This window comes from Myodes glareolus, chromosome 17, assembly GCF_982192425.1.
Source record: "Myodes glareolus chromosome 17, mMyoGla1.1, whole genome shotgun sequence".
In the NCBI taxonomy this organism is placed as follows: Eukaryota; Metazoa; Chordata; class Mammalia; order Rodentia; family Cricetidae; genus Myodes; species Myodes glareolus.
In genome coordinates, this window is record NC_142042.1 from 9,406,712 (window position 1) to 9,432,751 (window position 26,040).

The following is a 26,040-nucleotide window of genomic DNA, read 5'->3' on the forward strand; positions in this document are numbered from 1 at the left end:
GCTGGTGGTCCTGGGTTCTGTAAGAAGCAGGCTAAACAAGTCATGAAAATCAAGTCAATAAGCAGCACCCCTCCATGCTCTCCGCATCAGCTCCTGTTTCCATGCTACTGTCCTGTTTGAGTTCCTATGTTGACTTCCTTTGATGATGAATGGGAATATGGAAGAGTAAATCAGATAAATCCTGTTCTCCCTAAGTTTCTTTTGGTCACAGTGTTTTATGCCAGCACTAGTAACCCCAACTAAGACAGTCTCTGTATAAATATCACTTTCCCAAGGCAGGGTAGTCTTCCCTTTCCAACTTACAAGAGGTCAGGGCCCCTCCGATAAGTGCAATAGATGCTTGATTACTTGCTGAAAGTGGAACACACTTTTTTTCATGCTGCTAGATGAATGCTATTAAAACTTCCACTTTCACCTGTGCTCCATGGGCCTCTTACAGTCAACTTTAGCCCCCGGAGTGGACTCATTTCCCTAAATGAACTGTGAGCAGATAATCTGCTGGACATTTGGTTTTGTTATGAGCAATTCTTTTTGGAAAAGTAGCTTGTTCTGGGCTGAGTGGGGAGCTCAGTGGTAGAGTGCTCGTCCAGAATGCTTGAGACCCTGGGTTCAATGGTGAGAACTACAAAAAGTCAACTAGCAGTTCCCTGCTTGCTCCATGTGCGCAGTTGTCAAGGACAGGGACTCTCGGGTAGAATAAAACTTGAAGTTTGCCTCTGCCAGGCATAAGATGTGGCCTTTGCAAACTTTCTGCCCTTCCAGATTCTAATTCATGAAGTAGAGTTTACAACAAAATTGATTTCCTAAGGGCCATCATGAAAATTAAGTAAATTTAATTAAATTTAAGTAAATCCTGCTAAGGGCTTACAGTAGTGAAGTGTCCGCCACCAGCCCCGCTCGCCTCACCTCAAGCTGGGCTGCCTTCTTTCCCAGAATCCCCACTTCTGTGAAGTCTTACTCTCTTCTTTAGCTTTGGTGGTTTTAGACCATCTCAGCTTTAGCCACCTCATCCATTAGAAAGGTGCTGAAATCTTTCATCCTTCTTCAATTCCTAATTTATAACCTTGTGGTTGTGGCTGTTTGCTGCTGTCCCGTGAGACTTTCTGACACAATAAACAGAAAGGACCACACCTATGTTTATTATCACCTCTCTACCCTGGTTCCTTCCTTCAGACATCTGTAGTTTTGCTGGTAGCTTCCCAGCTTCCACTGTAGGGCCCACGTTTCTAATTTATCTATGTCTACTCCTTCTCCTTTTACAGTTCTTCTCGGCAGTGGCCAGCTCCTACTGACTGTCTCTGAAATACTTCTTGGGTATCTTGAGACCTTTTATTTCCCACTACTACCATCTCATGTAGGTTCTCATTAATCACCTTTTTCTCTGGACCACTGTAGCCCATGGGCAATCTTCCTAACCTTAGACACAGTTTAAACATACCAGGAAAAGTTCCCCCAGACTGAATCTCTTCTCATGTACATTCTCTGTTTTTTTAATGTTATTATTGTCTCCTTGCCATGAGAGAACTGACCTTCACAAACTTCTTAACTTCTGCATCTTAAACACCCAATTAATAGTTGTTCTAAATAGTCTAATTACTATTCATTGCCTCATTTTTATCATATAGTTATAGTATACTATTGGTATGACATACTGTTCTTCAGAAGAACATTATATTTTAAGTATTGCTGACATTATTGGTTGAATTAATTGTTGATTAAATTTATTTTCTATCCTCGCTCTAATTGAAACTACAGACATTTCATAGGCCAAAATTGGATTTCTGGCCCATTCACTCCCTGCTCAAACATCGTCATCCCTGTTCCCAACTGATTGCCTACTGGTTAATGTCCCCATCCTAGAGCCAAGCCCTCAATTAAGAGGGCAAACTTCCTTCTCTGAATGTGCCAATCGGCTCAGAATACTCTAAGAGCTGTTTTAATTGGAGAAATGACAACGTTAGCGGTGATAGCAAAAGCCTCCTCAGGCTGTGTCATGCAAGATGATAGAGTGGAACTGGCCCTGCTCCTCAACGGAAGGTATAGACATGACACCACCACAGCCTAGGCGGGAGAGCAAGAGAACGAGATGTACACATTGAAGGCAAAGGAGTTTGCTTAAAACCTTGGAAGTTAAAAATGTCTTTATTTGAAAATAAGGCAGCCTGAAGTCCCCCTGCCCCCATTTAGTTAAAAAGGCTTTTCCTGACAGGTGGTCATGGCACACACCTTTAAACTCAGCACTCAGAAGGCAGAGGCAAGTAGGTCCCTGAATTCGAGTGAGTTCCAGGACAGGCAGAGCTATACAGAGAAACCCTGTTTCAAAAAACTACAACAAAACCCACCATTTTTTCCCTTGTCTCTCCTCCAGAGGAAAGAACGCCAGAGACACTTCCCCTTCTAAGCTGATACTGCTACAGTTCCTGAGCATCTTTTGTGATGTGTGTTCTTCTATTTGTTCACCCCTCATTTCGCTCATTTGCACTTGCATTTGGCAGATAAAAAAATGTTGCTCTCATAGTATTGGGAACTTACTGCTTCTTCATTCTTCTTGAAAACTTCCCTACATTATAGTTTAAAGGATACTCTTTCTTCCTAGACTTTTAGAGTCTTGGTCCTGTATGGGTAAACACAGATATTACCACTACATGAATCAAGTAGTTATCTTCATTAGCATTAATGTATTAAAATGTGATCTATTGTTTGGCGCTTGGAAATTTTTTAAGAGGAAGTAATTTCAAAATATGAAGAAAGTAGGAGCCAGTTGCAGTGGCTTGTACCTGTAATATCATCTATTTGGGAGGCTGAGGCAGGGCAGTTGCTGAATTGGGAAGATTGTGGCCAACTTCATTGAAAAAATAAGAACTGGGGAGAAAATCCTAAAGAACAATTTTCTTCAGAATAGATCACTTTATTTTATTAATTATTGTTATATGGACAGGCATGCAGTGCATGGAGCTACCGTTGAACTCACTCTGTAACTCAGTTTATGACCTTGAACTTGCAATACAATTGATTCCACCTTCCAAGTGTCAAGATTATAGGCATGCAGCATTAAGCTCCGTTTTATGCAGAGCTGAAGATAAGGATTAAACAGGTGGCCTTGTGCATGCTACTCAAGCACTCTACAAACTGAGCTACATCCCCAACCCCCTGTTTACTCACCATTTGAAGGTCAAACCCTTTAACCTCACTCACCTATCCTTTCTTTATTTTTGTTTCAAAGATGTATATTTATTATACTCGGCTGCATGTGTCCCTACAGGCCAGAAGATGACAATAGATCTCATTACAGTTGGATTATAAGCCACCATGTTGTTGCTGAGAATTGAACCCAGGATCTCTGGAAGAACAGCCAGTGCTTTTAACCACTGAGTCTTCGCTCCAGTCCTCACTTTCCCTGTCTATCTTGTGTTTGAACCCAGAATGTGCTTATTTATCTCTTCCAATTCATGTCAGACCTATCATGTGTATATTGACGTCTCAAATTAGTCTGCTCTCCAAAATTTTACTTTCTTGTTTCTTCTCAATTCATTTCAACATGAAACAAAGAATAAGAGATGTATTAAGTTTACTATCATGGTTAAATTCAATCAACAACCTCAAATTATATAAATGAGGAGCTGAAACTATAACTGACTAGTAGAAAATCTGCTTAACAAGTGTGAGGTCCTGGATTAATTCCTCAGCCCCACAGACATTAAAATAAAATATGCAAAAGGTTAGCCCATCTTGGAATCTTGCACTTTAGAAAACTGCTAGGGAAGTCTTTTTATTAGAAAGTAGATTCTCAGGCAGCATCTTGATTAACCTCATTTCTGTCTCGGGCCAGAAATGCTGCTTCATTTTCTGCTACAGGTTTGAGACTCGCTTGATAGAAAATCCATCCATCTACACATTGCTTAATTAGGAATGAATTTTAAGTATTCAGAACCTACACATGATACTTTGACTCCCAGAGACAGAAAGGAGCAGGAGAGCCGTAATTAACTAGCAGGCTGCCATCCCAGAGCTTTGAGCAAGGTAAACAACTTACTTTGCCTTTTCCTTCCCGAGTTAGCAAGTTACCACTGACAAGGTAATTCAGACTAGAATAAGAGTGTGCAAAGCTGACAGAAAGACGTTCCTTGAGACCAGTTAACCGCTGACTCCTCAACTGGCCGTAGTTATTAACGGTGCATGGCATTAAAACATAATGCATTCTTTTTATAGGAAGAATGGGAAGGAAGAAGGATGAAGGTAAGAGTCGGGTATGATAGTACACGCCCTTAATCTCAACATTCTAGCATCTGAGGCAGTGAGTTTAAAGTGGTTATGGCCAGCTTGCTACATAAGGAGACTTTGTCTCAAAATACAAAAAGGGAGAGTTTACCATGAGTATTTCTTTGCTGCATAGGCAAGGCACTTTGATGACCTCCCCTTTGTAGGCAAGGCACTTTGATGACCTCCCCTTAGTACCTACACTTCCCATGAAAGTCGGGAGTTAAGAAAAAGCTGAAAAAAAGCATGTAGTAGCAACTGCAGGAAAAGTTCAACTACCAATTTGTAAGAACTACCTTCCCCTTCTTCTACTGGTGAGGAGGTACTGGCTTTCCTTTGGGAATTCCATGTAGTTATTTTGAATCGTGGCCATTTGCAGCTGACAACTTGCCTAGACAAGTGAGCCTTCCGTAATTCTTTGGGAAAGAGTAGTCAACACCAAAAGAAGTCAGTGGTTCTCAAAACCAATAGAGTTAACAAATGAAATCTGTATCTTATCTGCATGTCTTTAGAGCATCACCATTTTGAATCTGAGGGACAGAATTAGTTCAGAGGAGAGAAATGTCACTAAATGCATTAAATATTTCTGGAGTTCCAGTTGACTTTCACTTTACATAGCTCCTGTCTTCGGGCATGTCTGTCTTCCACTCACTGCCCACAGAGGCTGGTTTTCTGGTTCATCCTCACACCTGTGTGTGCCAGAGGAGCAGATGCCCAGATTCTCGGGGTCAGAGTTGGGCCCTGGTCTTCCTGTCACTCTGCAGAAAGAGAGGGGTTTTGCAGCGTGGTGTCTGTCTGCTTGCTGATGACTGACTTGGATTTGTATGTTTCAAGTGAGCAGGTGGTGTCAATGGCTACCTAATGACTAAGAGAAGAGTGAAATTGATCTGATTAACCTGTCTCCCCAGGTGGGTGGCAGAATGCTCCTCCCTCCTGGGTTGAGTTACATTGTTCATTTCCAGGAATCACTTGTAGCCTTTACTCTCTTCATTTTAGCTGATTCCTCCAAAATCAGATACAAGCATGGCGGTTCTGCTGTCTGGCGTTCCTCTGTATTAGTAGCTACCTTCATCCCTAGACTCTGAAGCTAGACATTTAACTAACATTTATGGTGCAGACTAGAGAACCTTCCATTCTCTTGATCTTCTCATGCTGAATTTGAACCGTTGGGTGTTTTGCTTTTGTTCTAGGTTGACAAGCCACTTCCTCCAAACTCCACAACTCATTCTGATGACTATGGAGCCTACATAGTTTCTAGAGATAAACGATGAATTTCACAGTAAGTCGCATTATGGTTTTCGCTCCTGTGTGAATTCAAGCATTGTGTACAAGTGTGGTGCTTGGTCTGTGGGTGGTTTTGCGAGTCATGATGTTCAACACGCCTTTATTTCAGGGGGAAATTATGGTCCCAGGTAGAGATGAAAACGTGAGTCACTGAACGTGTGGTTTCCTGTTAGTTGCTGTCTGTTGGCTGCCTACATATCCGGGTTTTGTGAAAAAGGATTCTTTTGGTGGTAGGACACTCAAGCCTTGGGATGTGAGCGGGCATCACAAGTCACAGTTAAGGAGAAATGCATTAGAATTGCGTGGAGCAGGAAGCCAAGAGAATGCATTCCTTTGTAAAGGGATAAAATGCCCCAGTTGGGCTTCTCCCAAGGATGCTGGCTGATGGAATAGGATGGAATAAAGGCTTTAAAAGAAGATGCTGGTTGATAAAGTAAAGTGAAATGAAGTCTTTTATAAGAGAAGGTTTCATGCATCTAACTCACTGTTCATCACTGCCTGTTGTTTTCCTGGGGAGAGTAATTCCTAGAAGCTACCCCTCTCTAAGACAGTCTTTGGCTCTACCTGTAACAACTAAAAAGTCTAGGCTTTAACACCAACCTGAATTTAATTTGTGTTATTTTAATACCACATGGTGTTCCCGCCATTATCGAGTTACATAACTATGGGCTTGAGGTTTCTCATCTATAAACTCAGAGAAGAACAGTAGACTTTCTGGCAAGCTGTGGAAGAACACAATCAAGCCAGGAGATTGAGAACACTTGAACTATTGCTGATGCATAGCAAGCATGAACTTTATTGGTTAGCTGTAGTGCTCTACAGAATCGTCCCTTTGTCTCTCAACTCCGATAGGCTGAAAACTTGGTCATTCTTAGTATTACTATTATTGATGTTTGTGGATATCATGATTAATAGAAGAGATTTTAGTAGTTGTGTGTGTGATGTTACTGGGATGTAACCGGCGCCCCCCCCCCCCCACTGGCTAAACTCTCTCTAAACTTGTGGGAATTATTAAAGAAATCAAACTCCCAAATCCCTCTCTCCTTAAAGGAGTTGCAGCATGTTTTCATGGAATGCCAGGAAGGAGAATAATTGGCATTCCATTGTCTTTGAATGTGTGCTGGCGAGCCCCAAGGTGACAGGAGGTATCAAGTGATCTGGAAGTGGGGTGCGTTCCTGCCAGCACACAGTGTAGTGGGAGAAGCAATTAGAAGGCTCGTTGCCATCTTGGATACATGCAAACATCAGTTGGCATAGCATTTCAGGAAGCTGAGTGGAAAGGAGACTGCAAAACAAAAAGCCTTTCATGGGGGCAAAGGCACTGCTTCCAAATCACAGTGATGATTATGACCACCATTAGAGTTTAATGAGCCTATGGACAGCTAATGACTTCATCTCTCTGGTAAACTTGCCAATTGCCCATGTTTCTATCCACATCTCTCCTTCTCCTCTGAGGAGCAAAATCGTGGTGCTATTAGCCAGACAAGAACAAGTCATGGCTTAATTCCTCCATATTGCTTTCCTTTAGGGACTGGCAGTAGCAAACCAGAGAAAAGAACATGGGGGCACTGTTTTTTAGAACCAGGGTTTAGTGCAAAGTTGACCTACATTCCTCATCTCTAAAATGTTCTTGGTCACTGTCTTGCTTATGAGCACACAGCGATGAATCACACGCTATTTCCAAAAATGATATGAAAGATAGCCAAAGCCAGTTGGGTGGTGGTGGCACATGCTTTTAATCCCAGCACTCAGGAAACAGAGGCAGGTGGATCTCTGTGAGTCTGAGACCAACCTGGTCTACAAGAGCTAGTTCCCAGGACAGCTACAACTGTTACACAGAGAAACACTGTCTCGAAAAAGTAAACAAGCAAAAAAGATAGCATATGCCATTGAAATGTTCGTATTATGTAGAAGTACCATTTATTTTGCTTAGAATGTATTGCAAAAGCTATCTGTATTTTAGACATATTTTCATTAGTAATCAATTATAGAATTTGATATTTTAAGTTTAAATAAGTGGTCTACTAAGCTGTCAAAAAATAGTAATTATAATAAGATTTAAATGGATATCAGAATCATCTTGATTAACCATACTATTATAATTTGTATATGTGTGTATGGCCCTAGGGTTTTAATTTAGGTTGCATATATGCCAAATATATCCTCTGAAACTGAGCTATACCCAACCTGATACTCTGATCATATTCATAATGGATAGTATTAGCCAATATTACTATTCATTGTCAAAGGCAAAAGGGCAAAGTTGGCAAAATAGAAATAGTAGGTACAAGTCTTACTAATAAGTTGTTGGGTAAAATATTTTTTGATAAAAATAAAAGATACTCCTCTTTTTTGTGATTCTGAGATACTTCTTTCACTGTTTTATTTTGTAAATATAAGTCAGTATGTACAATGTCCTAAAAGAATAGAATACATTGAAGGTAATGTAATTGTGTCGAATATAAAGTTAGATATTAAGACAATTCTTTTCATGCAATACTTTAAAAATTCTAAGTAAGTTCGACAATAAAGTAGTCAAATATCATTTTTTAATCTAATTCTTTCAGTAAACTGATCACCATGGCAACATAAAGGGCAGGGACGAATGTCTGTTGAGTTGAGGGAGCAGGTTGGGCTTTAGTCCCAAATTGTCAGTGGTACTTTCTGAGTGATTTAGGGTAATTAGTAGTTATCTGGTTAAGATCTTTGATACAGTTTTAAGAAAGGGTAAGAAGAACATCAAAATTAGAGAGTGATATTTAGAGAGAAACTCCCAAGCAACAAAGATATTTAGCAGACTGTAACATGCCATCAATCCTAAATCTGCTGTCTTTGGCTCCTTAGACATCAAGAGGAGAAGGTTAGTTTAAGAGCGGATTCTTCATGTCCTGATTTCCTTTTCTATTACTATGACAAAACACCCTAAGAAAGCAGCTTAGGGGAGAAGGGATTTCTTTGGGCACCCAATTTCAGGTCACAACCCATCATGACCAGAGGCAGCAAGAACTTGAATGGGGTGGCTAACTTGCATCGGCAGTCAAGAGGTAGAGTGTGATGGATGTCTGTGCTCAGCTCACTGCCTCTGCTTTTGTGGAATCTGAAGTTTGGTGCTACCCACAGTGAGCAGGCCCTCTCCCATCAATTAAGCCAGTGAGAATTTTCCCCCACCAATGTGCAAGGCACTCCATCTCCCCGGTGACTCTAGACCTCATTAAACTGACAGTTGAGATGAACCACCATTCTCCAACAAAAACATGTAAACTAAATCTAATTTATTTTTGGTTTCATACAGAGATCTCTGCGGTTTCTTTGTGCAAATAAAGTCAGCATATAAAAATATTCACATGCCAGACATAAAGAATATGCATATTCAGCTACAGTGATACATTCTTTTATGGAACCTGTGATTCTTAAGGAACAGAGTTTAGATGTTCTATACTTTGCCGGAATAAACTGTAAGAGACAGCATGCTTGTGTATGTATGTCTCATCACTGAAAGCAAGATGGCGGAGTTGGCTGAGCTGGGCAGCTCACCAGGGAGCTAGAAGAACCCCAGCTAGGAGTGTGTGACTCTGCAGGGAAGAAAAAGGCCTAAAACCCATCCATGAAAATCCCTAGCTTAGTGGGAATAGGGCCTTCTCTCATGGTCAACAGGATGAAGAGGGGAAATCCTTTCCCAGACAGGCACCTCCACTGCTGACTTTCCACAGTGGTCCTGTGAACAGAAACTGTTTACTATGGTTTGAATGTGAAATGGTCTTTACAGACTCACATGTTTGAATATTTGGGCCCCAGCTGGTGTTCTGTTTTGGGAAGCTGCCAGAAATTAGGAGGTGAGGCCTCATTGGCAGACACAGACTACAAGGGACTGGGAGTCAGTCAGCTCACCTATACATCTCTCTCTCTGCTTCTTAATCAGGCAATATGTAACATGCTGCCTATTAAGCCAGGATGGCCACCTAAATTTCCTCATCATAACTGGCTATGTCCCTTCAACCATAAGCCCAGATCTATCCTCCTCTCTTAAGATGTGTCTATCCAGGTGCTCCCTGTCCTTGACCACAGGGATGAGAAGTTCAAGGAAGACTTAGCGAGTAACCATCGGCCACCAGCATTGTTCCTGAGGACTCTTTCCTTCACCATTCTGTTGGCCCTCAGGCTGCTTTCTACTACCCTCTAGCCTGCCCCAGTCACCCTATTAGTAAAGCAGGTACCACTGACCTTGACACTCTTGGGTCCCTTTCATGTCTTGCTCTCTGAATTAACTCTTTACCATCTAAGGGGAGGGAATTGTGTGTGTGCGCGTGCGCGTGTGTGTGTGTAGGGGTGAGATTATTCTCATATCAATAATAGAAAACTTGGCCCATATAAAGAAAACTAAAAATTGTCTGTTCATGATAGAATTTTAAGCTGCATGCATTGTCAAATTACAGTGTAGGAACGACAACGGCTCTTGCTCTAACTCCTGGGTTGTGATTTAAAAGTAGAGCACAGTCAGGCACAGTTCATGAGGCTCATGCCTTGGTTGTCTAAGAAACTGGGAAGCTGAGATAGGCATGCATGCATTTAGATCAGCTTGGCTTTATGCAGAGAGTTCCAGGACAACCTGGGCTATAGAAGGAGACCTTTGTCAAAACAATATAAACAACAGCAGAAGCCAAAAAACACCAGCCAAAGTAACCCCTCCCCAAACAAAACACAAACAAGCAAAACGTCTGTCTCACAGTGGAAGAGAAGGTGAACAGTTGTGGCTGGAGCCTAGGAAGAGCAAAGCAGGAGGTGGCATGGTTACACAAACAGAACGACTTGGAGAAATTAGGGTTCATTTTTGTATCTTATAGCACAGTGGAATGAGTTGTTGGTTATGGCAATCTGGGGTGAATCTCAAAATAATTAAAACAGTATGAAAGCTCCCAACACAGAACTTACTACCACTTGAGGAGAGGGAGGAGCCTGCCTACAGCCATGCTGTGATAACTACGTGCTGAACACCAGTATGGAGTGACCATGTTGTCTCCTATTATGTATAGATAATGGCTTCCTTCACGATTTGTGATTTGCATTTCTGTGTGCGCATGAGTGAGTATGTCTATGCTTGTATGTATGTTCATCTGAGTGAAACTAGAAGAAGGTACTGGATACCTTAAAGCTGGAGTTTCAAGCCATTTTACGTGGGTGCTGGGTGCCAAACTGGGGTTCTCTGAAAGAGCAGCAAACTTTCTCTTAATCCCAGAGCCATCTCTCCAGGTCTAAAACATTATCTTGCTTACACTCATAAGGCTCTGGTTTTTAGCTCCAGTGCCGAAAAAAATGAATAAATGAATGCATGAATGGATGGATAAATAAAAAGAAAGCCAGTGAGACTCTCAGTGGAGAAATGAGCTTGCTGCCCAGCTTGCCAACTTGAGTTCAATGCCAAGGAGACACATAGTGGAAGGAAAGAATGAACTCCCAAATCAAAGTTCTTCCCTGACGGTCATACATATGCATACACACACAGGCACAGGATAACAAACACATTAAATAAGTAAATGTGTTTAAAGAACAATTTTAAAAGGTCAGGCTGATGTTCTGATGACAATCATATTCCTTACTTACCATACTGAGTTTTTTTGGACTCACCCCTATTACATGTTCTAATTACATACACTTTTTTTCAATTCTCACAAAATATACGTTAGATATAACGTACTGTTCTCAACTTAAAGACAAATGAAATTCAACAGGATAATTTGATCAAACATCAGAACAAATAGAGCAGCAAAACAAGGATTTGAACCCACATCTCTCTGTGACCCAAGGCCAGGCTTTCTCCATCACGTGCAGTTTTCTCAGTCTCTCCAACATGCCTTATTGTCTAACCATGTCTTCTCTTTATACTCAGGTATCAGAAGATGACTGTGTTGGCAGTTTTATTGCGTGCATGTACATTACCATCAACCAATACTTACTGATCTGTCCCATGAAGTCAATGAACATTTTGCAAGCAGATGGGCTACAGGTTCAGAAAAAAAAAAAAAATCAATGACTATTTGAGCGAGCAAGTGAATTAGGGAGAGTAAAAGCAGTCTATGTGCTTTCTCTTGGAGGGAAAGTCAAGATCCGGTCGTCAGAAGACAAACCCAGTGTTGATGGCTGAAGTCAGGAGCGCAGGCGTCTCTCTGGCTAGGAATCCGATTGCTGTTTTCATTCCATAAACTGATTTCCCGATGGATTTGAATAATTTCGACATTGAGAAGACAAAACCCTGTTTGTGGTTCTTTGTTGTGCAGCTCAAGGCCAGTTTCCCTCCTAATCATTTTTCATTTGCCTTCCTCTCCACTCATTTTGCCAGTTTGCATTTTTTTGTGCTGCTACCCACAAACCCCTCTTCTTGCTGAGGAGTGTCAATTTGTCTTGCAGTTTTCCCCTGTGTCTATCAACTCTGCCTTGCACTCAGCCTTCCTGTTTTGGAGTCCTAATTTTGTTCAAAGCTTTATCAATTAATTGGGCATAAAACACCTTGGCTCTTCTATGGAAATCACCTTCCCCTCTAGCTTAAGGCATCGCCAGTGGTAAAATGGATTCATTTTGTATTTGCAGACATTTCAGGGGTGGGATCATACTTTCCATTGATACCTTTTTTAAAAAAAGATTTCTGACAGTGATGGAAATACTATTGCTGAGAGTTTGCAAATGCCCAAATATACAAGAAATAAATGTGAAGACAAAAGTTTTTGTCGGCGTGCACCAGAAGTATTTTTTTGCCTTCTGCGGTTCTTCTTTCTAGTCTTTTTCTCAATACATCCTGTCTTACGGTCTTAATTTACTTAATCAGTAGGATGAGACTTTGGTTGTATGTCATTGTGTGAGCAGTAGAGCCCATGCTTAGCATGTGCAAGGCCTTGGGTTAAAACTAGAACTGCAAATATTTTATATATATTAAAATATATTAAATATATATATACTAAAATATATATGATATATGTGTAAATGTATCTTTGAATCCTGCTTTCTCCTAAAATTAGAGAGCCTAAGATTTGCTTTCACCCAGTTTGTAGGTGCCAAGTAGACAGCAGGAGATATGGCTGTTAATGGGCCTGGTACAGCCTTGACTTTTAGATGCCTTCAAGTATTCAGTTATAAGTTTGTTTAGAAAAATATAACTTCATGAAGCCAACTGTATAATTCCTGGGTAATCCTTTTTGCCTCTATCATGTGCTAATTCTGTAATCGTTTAAAACAGTTTCTTAGTATGTAGAAACTAAGAATATATTAATACCGAGTTACATAATACATGACAAAATAATACATTTCTATTTTTTAATTTCCAAATTAGGCTATATGTGTTTTTTAAGTTCATTCTGTGCTTTATGAAATGTGGTAAATGCCCTCTTTGGGTTCCACCATTTCTCTTATGTACATTAGCTATACGAAAAATAAGATTTTCTGGTTCACCTCCCACTTTTCGGCTAGCTTGCTTCCCTTCCCAGCCCAGTTTTCTCTGTTCAGACTTCTTCAGTTTTTAATCTGGTGAACATACACTGCCTGAAAGCTTAACTTTCTTTGTATGGGTGACCTGCCCAGTTTTAAAAATTCACATTTTAATCAGTCTGCAATGAAAGTCTTTACTCTTATTCAATTGCTGTTTTACTCCTTTACCTATTAAAATATTTGATTATTCTACCCAGGTTTAGATATTTGTCCTTTGTATTTATCTAATAGCCAAAATTTAAGCTTTTCTCTGAAAGCAATTAGAATGTGACCCTCAGAGAGGTTGTTTTACACAATTTTCAATGAAAAACCTTTCCCTGGGCTGGGTCCTCTGAGACCAAGCATTCTCAGTCTTAGGCACAGCGTGTTACCGTCAACTGCTGGAAAATCATTTTCTCTTTTAAACCGGGTCTCACTCTGTAACCTAGCCTGGCCTGGAACTCACAGCAATCCTCTAGCCTTTCACAGGCTATGATTTTAGGCATGAGTGATCACACCCAGCTTTTAAATGCAGTAACTCTTTTTTTCTTTTTTATATACTGTGCTTAGAAGTGAACCTCAGGCCTCACTCATGAGAGGTAACAGCTTCACTACTGAGTTATGCCCCGAACTTTCTGTTTGTAAATTAATAAATATGTCTATTATAATCAAAAAAGATCCCTGTTGTGCAAGAAGAGCTAAAACTTCCTAGCCACTAGACGCAAACGTGTTTCGTAGGATCTAAAGACTATACCAGAAAGGCTCTTTGTTAGGACCAGATCTCAGAGCTGTTGGGAACCGCTGACTGGATTTCAGTAATCGTGGAGGAGATTCCGACAGAGGGTTAGGACACTCCCTTCCAAACATCATCAAAGCTGAACATGAAAACTGAGCAGCTGAAGAGAGAAGCAGTGTTCCCCAGGCAATTGGGGTTCCAGAGGCCAATCAGAGATGTTTGCACAATCAAGAAAGCATAGTGTCTTAAACCACAGGCATCTCTCATCACAGCACATCTTGCCAGCAAAAGGTCCGCCTTTTATTTGTGTCGAACTGAATTCCTCTTGTTGTATACTACTTGATGGTTCCTTTGTTTTGGGAGCGTATGTGGGGGGGGGGGGACAAATTAAATCAAAACTAGAAAGACTTGTTAAAGGGAGGTGTGTCTTGCTTCTCTAGGATACAAACAAGCAACTAATTCCACAATAGTCACAGCTGATTAACTCAACCTCTACAACATGCGATGAAAATGCAAAGAAGCCCAACTTACTATGCCATCATATAAACTAATCCTCATTTCATTTTCTGGAAATTGTATTGGCATCAGAACGAGGGGTATATGAAAAGACTCCAAGAACAGCAATGGCATGTCTCTGAGAATCAGGGCATGCCTCCTTAAACCCGTACATTTCCAGATGAACACAGAACCACACTTTTCAGTCAAGGACTTAATACTGAGTGGTCTGGAGCCCCCCTTGCCTGAAGGGCAGCCCCTTGAGAGCTGCAGAAAGGGGCGCCTGCATGCATTTGCAGGAAGAGGAAACAGAAACATTTATGGCGTTCACACCATCCAATATACACAAAAACATATCCTCTCCTAATCCTTGTCTATAAAACTTTATTTACATAGTTATAAATTGGGAAATCTCAGACATAAATTTGGTGTCTATTAAATATACAATGTTTTAGTGAGCGGGAACTGTGGCAGGCCTGTTCCTTTTCTTCTTTGCCTAGCAGCCAAAATGAAGAAATAATGGGGGTGGAGGCTAGAGAGATGGTTCAGAATTTAAGAGCACTGAAAGCTCATTTAGAGAACACAGATTAGATTCCCAGTACCCATAGCGGCTCACAACCACCTGTAAATCTAGTACTAGAGGATCTGGTACCCTCTTCTGTCCTTCCTGGGCACTTGACATGAACACAGTGCACAGACACACTTGTAGACAAAACACCCATTAAACATAAAATAAAAATAAAGAAATCTAAAAGAAAAAATGCTAGGTGAGCCATATTTCCCAAGACTCAGAGTAGTTCTTAGCCATTTGTGACATCATTAGCAGCACTGTGACATCCCTTGGGAACCAAGCACATAAATGGTCTTCTGTCACTTACAGTAGGATCAAGGGGAAAACGAAAATGAACTTGCAATGTCAGACCCTAGCTCAATTTTGGAGGGAAAAAAAATCTTCCTTTGAAAGAAACTAAATCAATCCCCAGTTCAAATTAAATTTGGACCATTCTGTGAGGCCCTGAGACCCAGCTCCAATAGCAATCAGTACTTACAGATGCAAGGTGCAGGCAAATCATGCTTCATTTAAAAGGAATTGAATGAGGATTACCGACAGAGAAAGTTTGATGCTGTTTTGTCATGAATTAAAGTTAAATCATGGTGTTATTGGCTCAGTCTTACATCTCAATTCTGATTCCTTTGCTGTGTCCCATTCCTTTTCTTTAAAAGACACCCACCCACCCCCCTTTAATTCTGCTGGTGCCTTTTGCCTAGTTGAACTTGTGTCTTAAATTTACTAAAACCTTGTCATACTACGGTGTCTTAATCGCGGTTTGTGGATGTCTGTCTCGTACAAAATTTCGCTGTAATTCTCCTGGCATGAAATGCCTTGTTCTGCACAGGCCTTCTGTTTGGTTTGCTGACATTCTTCTTAGTGGGCTCTCATGGTGATTCATTATCTTGTGATATAGATTTCCAAGTATCATCTTTGTATTGATTTTTATATCTTTAATAACCACCGCACAGAAGATGGCTCCACTGGTGTCATTGATCGCATCAAAAATTCAAGGCTTACAGAAAGACTCGAGGGCTAATTGGTGGCAGTACATTTTAGACTTAATCTTAATGCAGTCTTAATCTTGAGCATTAAACCCACCTGAAGGCTTCCTCCTTGAGTCAATGAGGGGATGTTTAGTGTCTCATTGAAAAACACCTGGAGATGCCGTGCAAAAAGGCGGGACTAGACGGATGACAAGTAGTTAGGAAGTTCTTCAGCTACCAAGCACAGTCTGTCACCAGGCCCTCCACACAGAAGGCACTTATTGCTTTCCTTTTCTGTGACCTCTGGCTCCACCATGGTTTTCTTGCCCGTTTGGAACAAGCCCTCCTCATTCTACAGCACGTGGCTTCTTAGTATGTCACCGTTTTCCAGTTCTATCATAGGTGTGATTCTTCTTGTCATTGTTCTTGTTGCCGCCACAGGGTCTCCCGTAGTATAAGCAATTTTCAAATTGGTTATGCTGTCAAGGATGACCTTTGAACTCCTGAGCCTCCTGCCTCAACCTGCCAACTTCTGGGATTATATGGGCTTGTACCACGTGAGCTGTGTTATATAGTGCTGGGGATGGAATCGAGGGTTTGTGCTGTTAAGTAAGCAAGAACTCTACTAACTGAGCTACCGTCCAAATCCAATAGGCGTGATTCTCCCTCTTTTTGCTTTTCATTGAAAAGAAAGTCTTTTCTCACATAATATATCCTGATTACAGTTTCTCCTCCATCCGTTCTTCCTAGCTCTTCCCTACCGCCCCTCCCATCTGAATCCACTCCCTTTCCTTTACTGTCTCTTATTAGAAAAGAACAAGCTTCTAAGAGATACTAATAAAATATAACAAAGTATAATAATATACAACAAAACCTCTCACATCGAAGTGGAAGCAGACAAACCAACGGAAAGAGCCCAAGAGAAGAAACACAAGAATCAGAGACCCACATATTCACACACTCAGGAATTCCATTAAAAAAACAAAACAAAACACTAAACTGAAAGTCGTAATATATACACAGCGGACCTTTTGCAAATCCATGAAGGCCCTGCGCATGCTGCTGCCGTCTCTGTGAGTTCAGATGAGCTTTGCTCATGTTGGCTTAAAGGCTCTTACACTGGCTCTTATACTCTCTCCAGTATATGTGATTTTTTTTTTCTTTTCTCATACAATACATTCTGACTACAGCCTCTCCTTCATCTCCTCCTCCTACTTACCACACCCACCAAACTCCCCTCCTTCCATTCTTCTCAGTTCCCACCCACCTTCCTTTTTCCCAGATTCCCTGCTCCTCCAATTCTTTCGAAAACGAGTAGGCCTCCCAGTGATATCAACCAAACACAGCATAGCAAGAGGCAGAAAGTCTTGGCACAAACCTTCATATCAAGGGTGGACAAGGCAACACAGCAGGGAAGAAAGGGTCCCGAGAGCAGGCAAAATGAATCAGAGAAAACAAATATAAACAAATAGAAAGAACTGGGTACAGTGTTTGTAATAATAGCATGATGAATTCATTACCAGTGCCCCCATTAAATTTAAAAAAGAGTAAAAAGAGTAAAAAGAGCCTGGTTGGTTGGGGAGATGGAAAGACTGCTTAGGTGTTAAGAGCACTTGTGACTCTTGCAGAGACTGGGGTTAAATTCCTAACACCCACATGGTGATCCACCTGTAACTCCAGTTCCCGGGCATGTGACACCCTTTTCTGACCTCCACAGGAACCAGCTGTGCACACAGTTTACTTGGTGCTGGGATTGAACCAATGACTTGCACATGCATTATCCCGGGTACCGATACCCTTAATACCCCAGGGAAGAAAGCTAGTTATGGAATACTAACTAGCTTACTGTTTCCTAAATTTCTCTTTCTGTTTTAAAAAGGATTAGTTATTCTCTATCATGATCAAGGATTCAAGTTTTTTATCCATTAATTATCATTAATGCTATCAACAATAATTTGTTTCTGACCAAGAATCAAATCATTGACATAGAATAGACTATGTCCTGGGGTGAGCACATATATTTCCATTTTTTTTTACTTTAGATAAAATTTTTCTTTCTTGGAAAATAAATATATTTCTGGAGCAATTAATTGATTTTTAAATTTAGACAGGAAGTTTTTTTTTAATGTAGTACAGATTCTAAAGTCCTGAACTACCAAGTGTATGCCCGTGCTGAGTTTTTTGAATACTCTGATTGTACATAAAACAGATCAGAAGGGACATGTAGATATTTTGGGGGCTTCAACTCCTTCCTTTCAGCCTGCAGCAAATACTCACACCACTGCCTGGAAGCTTCACATCACACCACAGAGGCTACATCTTGGAAATTTAGTGATCCCATTACTGAGAGGAAATTACATGTGCTTTTCAACTTGGTGCTATGGATCTGACAACATCAAATTATAAATTCAATGCCCAATGAGCTAAACTGATCTTCTTAGCAGTCAGATCACAACAACAACTACCAAGTATGCAGCCATTTTGGTGAGAGTAGAGTATTGTCCTGAATTCTTACAATAACTCAATCAGAGAAGAATTATCACTTCTTTTTATCCATGAAAAAAGTACAGTTAGGCAAAGCTGCAAGAATTCATAAAACCAAATGCTCTATTCCATTTGGCAAATGGCAATGTGCCAATGGTGAATAATTTTTTTTTATTGTGGCAAGATTCATTACGATGAGATCTACCCTCTTAAGATATTTGAAGGGGGCTGCGATATGGCTCAGTCAGTGTAGTGCTTGCCTCGCAGGCAAGAGATGCTAGGTTTCACCCCATAAAATCAAGCATGAGGGCAAATGCCTGCAACCCAGCATTGGAGAGGTGATGGCCAGAGAGCCAGAAGTCCAGGGTGATTCTTGGTTACCTAGTAGGTCTGAGGCCAACTTCAGGTATATGAGACCCTGTCTTTAAATAAATAAAAAAAAAATTTATGGGACAGTAGCATTACTATCTATATGCACAATGTCACACCCAACATAGATCTAGAATTTATTCATCTTACGGAACTAAAACATCACACCTTTTTATGGTAATGCACCATTGTTTCCTCCTCTAAACGTTGGCAGCCATCATTCTTCTCTCTACTCCTTGAGTTTTGCTTTAAATAACTCATCCAAATGGAATCATGCAAGGTTTCTCCCTTTGCAACTGACTTGTTTCATTTAATATAACATTCTCAAGGTTCATCCAAGTCTTACGTTGCAAAATTCAAATTTTAGAAGTAAAATGGCTTACACTGTGTGCACTCGCTTTATTTGCTTTCTCTGTTGCCTCTGAACACTTAGGTTGTTCCCATGTTTTGCATTTTGTGTCTTGTGCTGCAATGAGCAAGAGACAATTTTCTCTACAGTGTCGTAACTTTAATTCATTTAGCCAGATCTATTTGACCCAGCAGTGTTGGGCCATATGGTGACTGTAATTTTAATTTTTGAGGGAAGCCTCATACTGCTTTCCATAGTAAACACCATTCGGCATCCCTAGCAACAGCCTGTAATATTTCCAATCTCTCCACATCCATCCCACACTTGTCTTTGTTGTTTTGATAATAGCCAGGCTAGGAGGTGTGAGATGGTGTCTCATTGTTGTTTTGATCTGCATTTCCCCGATGAGTATCACTATCTCTGCTACCTGCTGAGTGTCCCTTCCTCCGTGAGTCCTACTGCTCTGCTGCTTGTTTCCATTGCCTGCAGAAGGAAGCTTTGAAGTTTGGTGTCATCCCACATATCCATTCTTGTTTTGTTTCATGAATGTTTATGTGTGTGTGTGTGTGTGTGTGTGTGTGTGTGTGTGTGAATGGAGGCAGCAAAAATAGCATCAGTTGTCTTCCATGATTGCGCCAGGAACTTAGTGCCCCCAGCACTGGGATGACATTGGCAACACCGCTCTTGATGTGAGTTCTGGGAACACAAACTAAGGTGCTCGACTTACAGGGCAGGCACTTTACCCACTGCACCAACTCTTCAGACCTTGTCTTAAAAGATCTTGGGTTTGAAATAGTTTATTAGTGACAGGGGTAATAGGTTTCAGAATTTTATTTGGTGTGTGTGACTCATATCACATAACTAAAATAAGAATTTCCTTTTTAAATGTTTAAAAGTATTTTTCAATCAGCCAGGTAGTGGTGGTCCAGGCCTTGAATCCCAGCACTCAGGAGGGAGAGATGGGCTGGTCTCTGTGAGGCTGAGGCCAGCCTTCTCTGCAGAGTAACTTCAAGGACAGTCAGGGCTACACAGAGAAACCCTGTTACAGAAAAGAACAATTTTTTCATTAAATTTATTTTGATCATATTGCTTCCACTCCCTCACTCCTCTCAGATACTTTCTCTCTCCCAACCCAACTTTATGCTCTTTCTCTCTGAAAAACAAAACAACAAAACCCCACCAAACTATAACAAGAAAAGAACATAACAGGCAAGGAATTTGTCCTGTGTTGACCAGCTACTCCTGAGCTTGAGGACTGCCCTGAAGTACGGTGGATACACTCAGTGTCACCCCGTGGGAAAATCAAAATTTACAGGAACAATGAAAAGAGAGAGGCCAGGACAGTGCATTTGCATAGCCGTATGGGGCCTTTGCTTTATACAATTAAAAAAAATTATAAATGTAAACACAAAAATTTATAACAGCTGCTCTATCTCTGCCATCTTAAGGAAAATTCACAAGTCAAATCTTAAGGAAAATTTTCAAAGTCAAAATAAAATATTCATTTTTTAATGATAAAATAGTTATTCTTTTTTTGTTTTTTGTTTCAAAACAGATTCTTACTATGTAGCTCTGGCTGTCATGGAACTTACTATGTAGATTGAACTGACTTCGAACTCACAGAGATCTGCCTGCCTCTGCTTCCAAAGTGCTAGAATATAAGGCACTATGCCCAGCAGAACAGTTATTCGTAATAGATGCATTTGACAGGTTGCAATTTACCAAGAGTTTCATTTAGGTTTTGTTAATCATCTTCTGATCCAAGTGAAGATCGGAAGGTTAGGTAGCCAACATGGCGGGTGAGAAGTTATATCTTGTGGCTAGAATGTGGCTGAGAGAACATGGCCCTGGCTTGAGGAGTCACTGCCTTGACTTTATCAATGGGTAATAAATGTAAAATAGTCAAAGATTTTAAAGTGTGTCCTTTGAGACTGTATCTCCAGGTTAGCTGAGGCTGTTGTAGAGGTATCACTGTGCAACAATGTCTTGCTGCATTTCATTAAACTTCCTTGCATTTCATTCTGCACTCAAGTCCAACATGATCCTCAGGCTAGCTGACGAGTAAAAGATCTTATTTAATTCTTTCCATGTGCTTGCCTTCCCCTTAAGTCATTCGTCCCTCTTTGCACTTGAGCTTATGCATATTTCTGAAAGATTAAAAAGGTAAAATACTATAAATATGTTTTGATCATCCTGTAGCAACAATTAAACACCCCAAATCTCCCATGTATAAAATGGGCAGGAACGTAGGGGTAGGGTTGGGAAAGCAGGGAAAATAGCTCAGGAGTAATGGAATGAAACAAAATCTGAAATTAAAACTAGTTGGGGCTAAGAAAGCAGTTAGTTAAAGACATGCCTTGCCATAGAAAGAACATGAATTCTGACACCCAGAATCCATTTTAAAAGTTACAGACCAATGAGAGACTCTGTCTCAAAAAAATCAAAGTGGAAGTTCTGAAGTCTAACATGCAAGATTGTCCTCTGACCTTCATATGTGCTCTGTGCATGGATGTACTAGCACCCTGTATACACACAAACACTGAAATGAAAACTAGCCACCCAACACCACTTCTTCTAAGCAGAAAAGCTGACCTGAGTGGTGTAGGAGGTCCTTTCGTATTTGTGTTGCTTTCATTGGTTAATAAAGAAACTGCCTTGGGCCTGCTGATAGGGCAGAACTTATGTAGGCGGGGAGACAGAACTGAATTCTGGGAGGAAGAAAGCAGAGTGTGAGAGCCACCATGGAGCTGCCAGGTCAGACATGCTGAATCTTTCCCAGTAAGCCACGACCTCATGGTGAACACAGATTAATAAATGGGTTAAATCAGATGTCAGAGTTAGCCAATAGGAGGCTAGAGCTAATGGCCAAGCAGTGTTTTAATTAATACAGTTTCTGTGTGATTATTTCGGGTGCAGGCTAGCCAGGCGGCCAGAACAAGGGCACTGATCTCCTTTAACACCTGAGAGTTTGACAAGAAAGAGAAAGAAGGAGAGGAGGAAGGGAGAAAGTTTCTTTGTGTATAGGGCAATATACGCACATAGAGGTCTGCTCAAATAAACAAGGAGTGATAGCTACTGCTGGCCTCATCAACAGATAGGCCATTTGGGATAAAGTCATCAGGCAAAGGAGACTGTCTAATGTTTCAAATTTTTCCTATGACCTTTGTTCAAATCAGCATCTTGTTTCCAAAGTGTTCTAAGAGCATCACTAATTGTTTAAATACATGACTTTGTATATCAGTTAATTAAGTAAGCAGCTGGGAGGTGTGGCACACAACTTTAATCCCAGCACTTGGGAAGCAGAGGCAGGCAGATCTCTGTGAGCTCGAGATTAGCCTGGTCTACAAGAGTTAGTTCTAGGACAGCTAAGGCTGTTTTAAAAAAAACTAAAAATATAAGCTAACTAATATTCTGAAAGAAGAGGAGGAGGAGGAAAAATTAGCAGCAGTAACTAAGCTTTTGCATTTATTTTGTCCAAAATTGTATCTAAGTTGAGGAGCAGCAGATAGAAAAAAAATGAAACAAGTACATGAGCTACATAGAAGGAAAAAGTAGTCCTTGTCTTCAGATGTAAACAGAGCTGTGGAGAGCTCATGTCAGACAGAGTACATCTTTCACCAAGCACAGTTTAGTCTCTCTTGAGCTCAGTTTCCATCATCATAAAATGAGTATATATTGTTGTGCAGTTTGAGTCAAATGGGAGAATGAAGGAGATGCATGGGGTCTCAGCTAGTTTCTGCTAAAGTAGTTTTTTCTTTGTTCATTTCCTTTTTGTTCTCAATGTTTCTAACCCTCGTTTGTGAGGTCGCTTCAGACAAACAACTCTTTTTCTCAAGCACTTGCAAAAGACAGCCTTGGAAACCCAGTACTACAGCAATCCAGTGATTCCAGTTGAAAAGCATCCCTGCCCCTCTATTCCTCTCTGTCACCCGTGAAATCAAGGAGAGTGGTTGGGTCTTGTTTTATCAGGAATTCTCTTTTTGTGAATGAGTCCCTTGAAATAGTGAAATGTGTGAACCCCAAAAGAGCCCGAGATGCACTAAGCCCCCAGTAACCTGCCCCACACCTGTTTCCTTCACAAAGTGGTACCCAGGCACGGCATGAAGAACGGAGGTGTGCACATGTAGTGTAAGTTCTTTAGGACAAAGATCCTTCCAGTCATTGTTGGTTACCAGTAAGAACAACAATATCACCATTTTAGTCACTAGAAGGGAATGAAAACCTATTTTCGCCCTATTTCTCGAATTTTTCAAGATAATTGAAAGCGGGGCTTGCCATATTTTTCTCTCTTCTTCCTTTTGATTCTTTCAAGTACACACAAAGCAAAAATAAACCCTATTCCTGATCGTATACTCAAAGATGAAGAACCACACACCCAGTCTTGTTCGCAGATGTGTAACATACTGGGCAACCTCAGAATGGCTGATATTGCAGGCACCATCCTCTCAGATGAAGGCTTTTCGGAGAGCATCTACATAACAATTGCAGTGTTTCCTTCTCTTTTCTTTCAGCATACGTGGAACATAGAGTCAAAGAAACTGTGCCGGCCTGTATCCCGGCTCTCTATTCAGCTCTGCCTTCTTCTTCTCCTGCCTGCTCATTACTGGGCCCCAATTTGTACACACGAGCCACCTCCCTGCCCCCAGCCAGCTCCAGCAGTGTGAAAAGAGAAAACCTCCAAGTTTCTGGGCAGCCCATCCGTTTGCTAAGGTTCATTTTAGCTAATCCAGACATCCCGCACAGCAGGGGGGAAACTGCTGTATCTAGTGGAACAAGAGCATGAATAATTAAAACTCCGTTATTAATGAACTTCCAGTCGTTATGTAAATGAAACTGATTTCAAGTCTAATTTGTCAGCCTGAATTCTTTTTCTGTTCTCCTTTTGTCTAGGACATGAACTCATCATAATGGACTTGATAATAAAATACCAGTAGACATGCTGTGTGCAGTGCCGATCCGAGTTAGGGCTTTTAGCGTGGTTAATTGATACAGTTACTCCAGGACAAGTCTATAAGGCACTTTGTATGGCTGTACATCTTAAAAGCCGCTCTTTCTGCCTTTGACAGGCTGCCTATTCTCTGTACAGCCCTCATTATCATTTACCTTTCCGTGAGGGGTGGCATACAATTACTGCCCAGCAAATAGTTTCTTTGGCAATATCCATGATGTCCAAAGACAGCAGAGTTCAGAGAGGTCCAGGGGAAGGGAAGTCTGTCGTCATCTTAGAATGACAAATAGCCACCAGGAGAGAAAGAAGAAAGGGAATAGTTGACAAAGCGTAAGCTTGCTATGTCCCAGTCCCCTAATGTTCCACCGTCAACTGTCACTCATGCCATTGGTGGCATTGTCCGAGGGACAGCCTGATGTCAGCGTTCCTATCTTGGCTTCATTGTCTGCAGACCCTGTATTGTTGGGGAAACCTTCTAGCACTAAAGTGGCAGCCTCGATCCTGCAGGCTGATTCTTCCCTAGCGACAGAGTTTACACGGTACTGACGCGTTCATGACATAGAAATATTTTCCAGTCATATCGGCTCCTAGATGGTGGCAAAGCCTGAAATTTTAGATTTAGATTCTGAGAATGCATCTATGTTGTGAGGGGAATGGACAAACAAGGTGAAAGAAATTAGGGCCTGGAAGGTTACACATGATTTTCATGCCTGTAAGGAAATATAATAATATTCTATATAATTTTATAAATTATAAATTAACATAATTCCACTCGCTTGAATAGATATGTTTCCTTAAATCATTAATTTTGTTTTGTGTTTAGAAATAAAATGGGTTTTGAGTCACAAAAATTCTGTCTTTTAAGCTGCTGGTGCTAATGACATAATTTTTGCTAATTGAATAGATTTCTTGCTTGGAAACGCAGTATACAATAATATACCAAACTCAAAATTCCCTTAGAGATTGTTTGTGCCAAGTACTAGCAGCCCTAGAACATCCAATGTGTATCTCCAGGTCCTTGGTATCCCAGAAATCAGAGAGGTAGTGTTTCACAGCCACGCTCGCTCCCTTTTGTTATTTTTGTGGCCTTGCTTTGTTTATGGTACTGAAGAGTAAACCATCCCCTAATCACTTTTGTCTAAACACTGAAAAATGAAGATCTCAGTGTCTGCTTGGATGATGTCATCAACCCAGTAGGGAACCCCTCATTAGCAGCTCACCCCACACACATTCTCCATTGCCTAAAATGTTCCAGACCCTGAATAAAAATGAGACATGTAAAAAACTGAAGAGGAAAATTCTATCATAAAATGGCAGGGTGAGGAGAGAAAGCAGAATTAACCAGTAATTGTAACACAGTGTGGTTGGTAGGCACCCCAATCAAGGAATCTGTAGTGTATTCATTGCCTAAAACGGCACAGAACTAAACGTCAGCAGAGCCTAAGAAGCCAGGGATGCTTTCTGGCAAACTCTATCTCTCTTTGTGTCTCTTTTTTGCATATTTTGTAATATGCAAAATAGTCCATAGCTCAAGTTCATGGCCCACATTCTCGGGTGCCAGGTTCTCCATCTCCCGGGTGCACTGTGTCGCCCTCGCTGCCTCAGTAATTTGGAAGCACATTTTCTTTTCATGATCAAAGTACAAGTTGAAGGTGTGGGTTAGATCAATTCAGTTCCTCACAGTTTCACAGGAACCTGACTGGACCGTGACATCCCAGCAGGGATGGCCCACGCTGGTGCCTGACGAGTCAGTGTGACCCTGCCACTGACTGCGCTGCCCATTTGTCATGCATGGAGGAGAGTTGGCTCTATTGAACCTGTGCCAATATGGCCTTTCTCAGCTTCTCATTGTGAAAAATTCTTAAGAGTCTCTAAAACAAGAGAAATGAACCTAACAGCTACCCATATTATAATAATAATAATAATAATAGAGATGAAGAAATAAGTGAAAGACGTATGACGGTTAAAATGCATATTTCTCTCTCACACACACATGAATGCACCCAAGCACACAGTCTTTCTGCCTTCTCTGGAGACTGTAGCTCGTGGGACCAGCAACTCCATTCGTTCTAATTCCAGCCAACTCTAGGAGTCATAAAAATACGTAATTTGAAATTAAAGTCAATTAAA

The 26,040-nt window shown here is 40.9% G+C and overlaps 1 protein-coding gene across 1 annotated transcript in view; it reads left to right on the plus strand.

The window, feature by feature from the left end:
• Adgrl2 (adhesion G protein-coupled receptor L2) overlaps window positions 1–26,040 on the plus strand; it is a 618,755-nt gene that overhangs the window by 130,205 nt on the left and 462,510 nt on the right. Inside the window, exon 2 of the mRNA XM_085677553.2 lies at window positions 5,448–5,536. The gene's annotated coding sequence lies outside the window, so the exon portion shown is untranslated. The remainder of the gene's footprint in view (window positions 1–5,447; window positions 5,537–26,040) is intronic.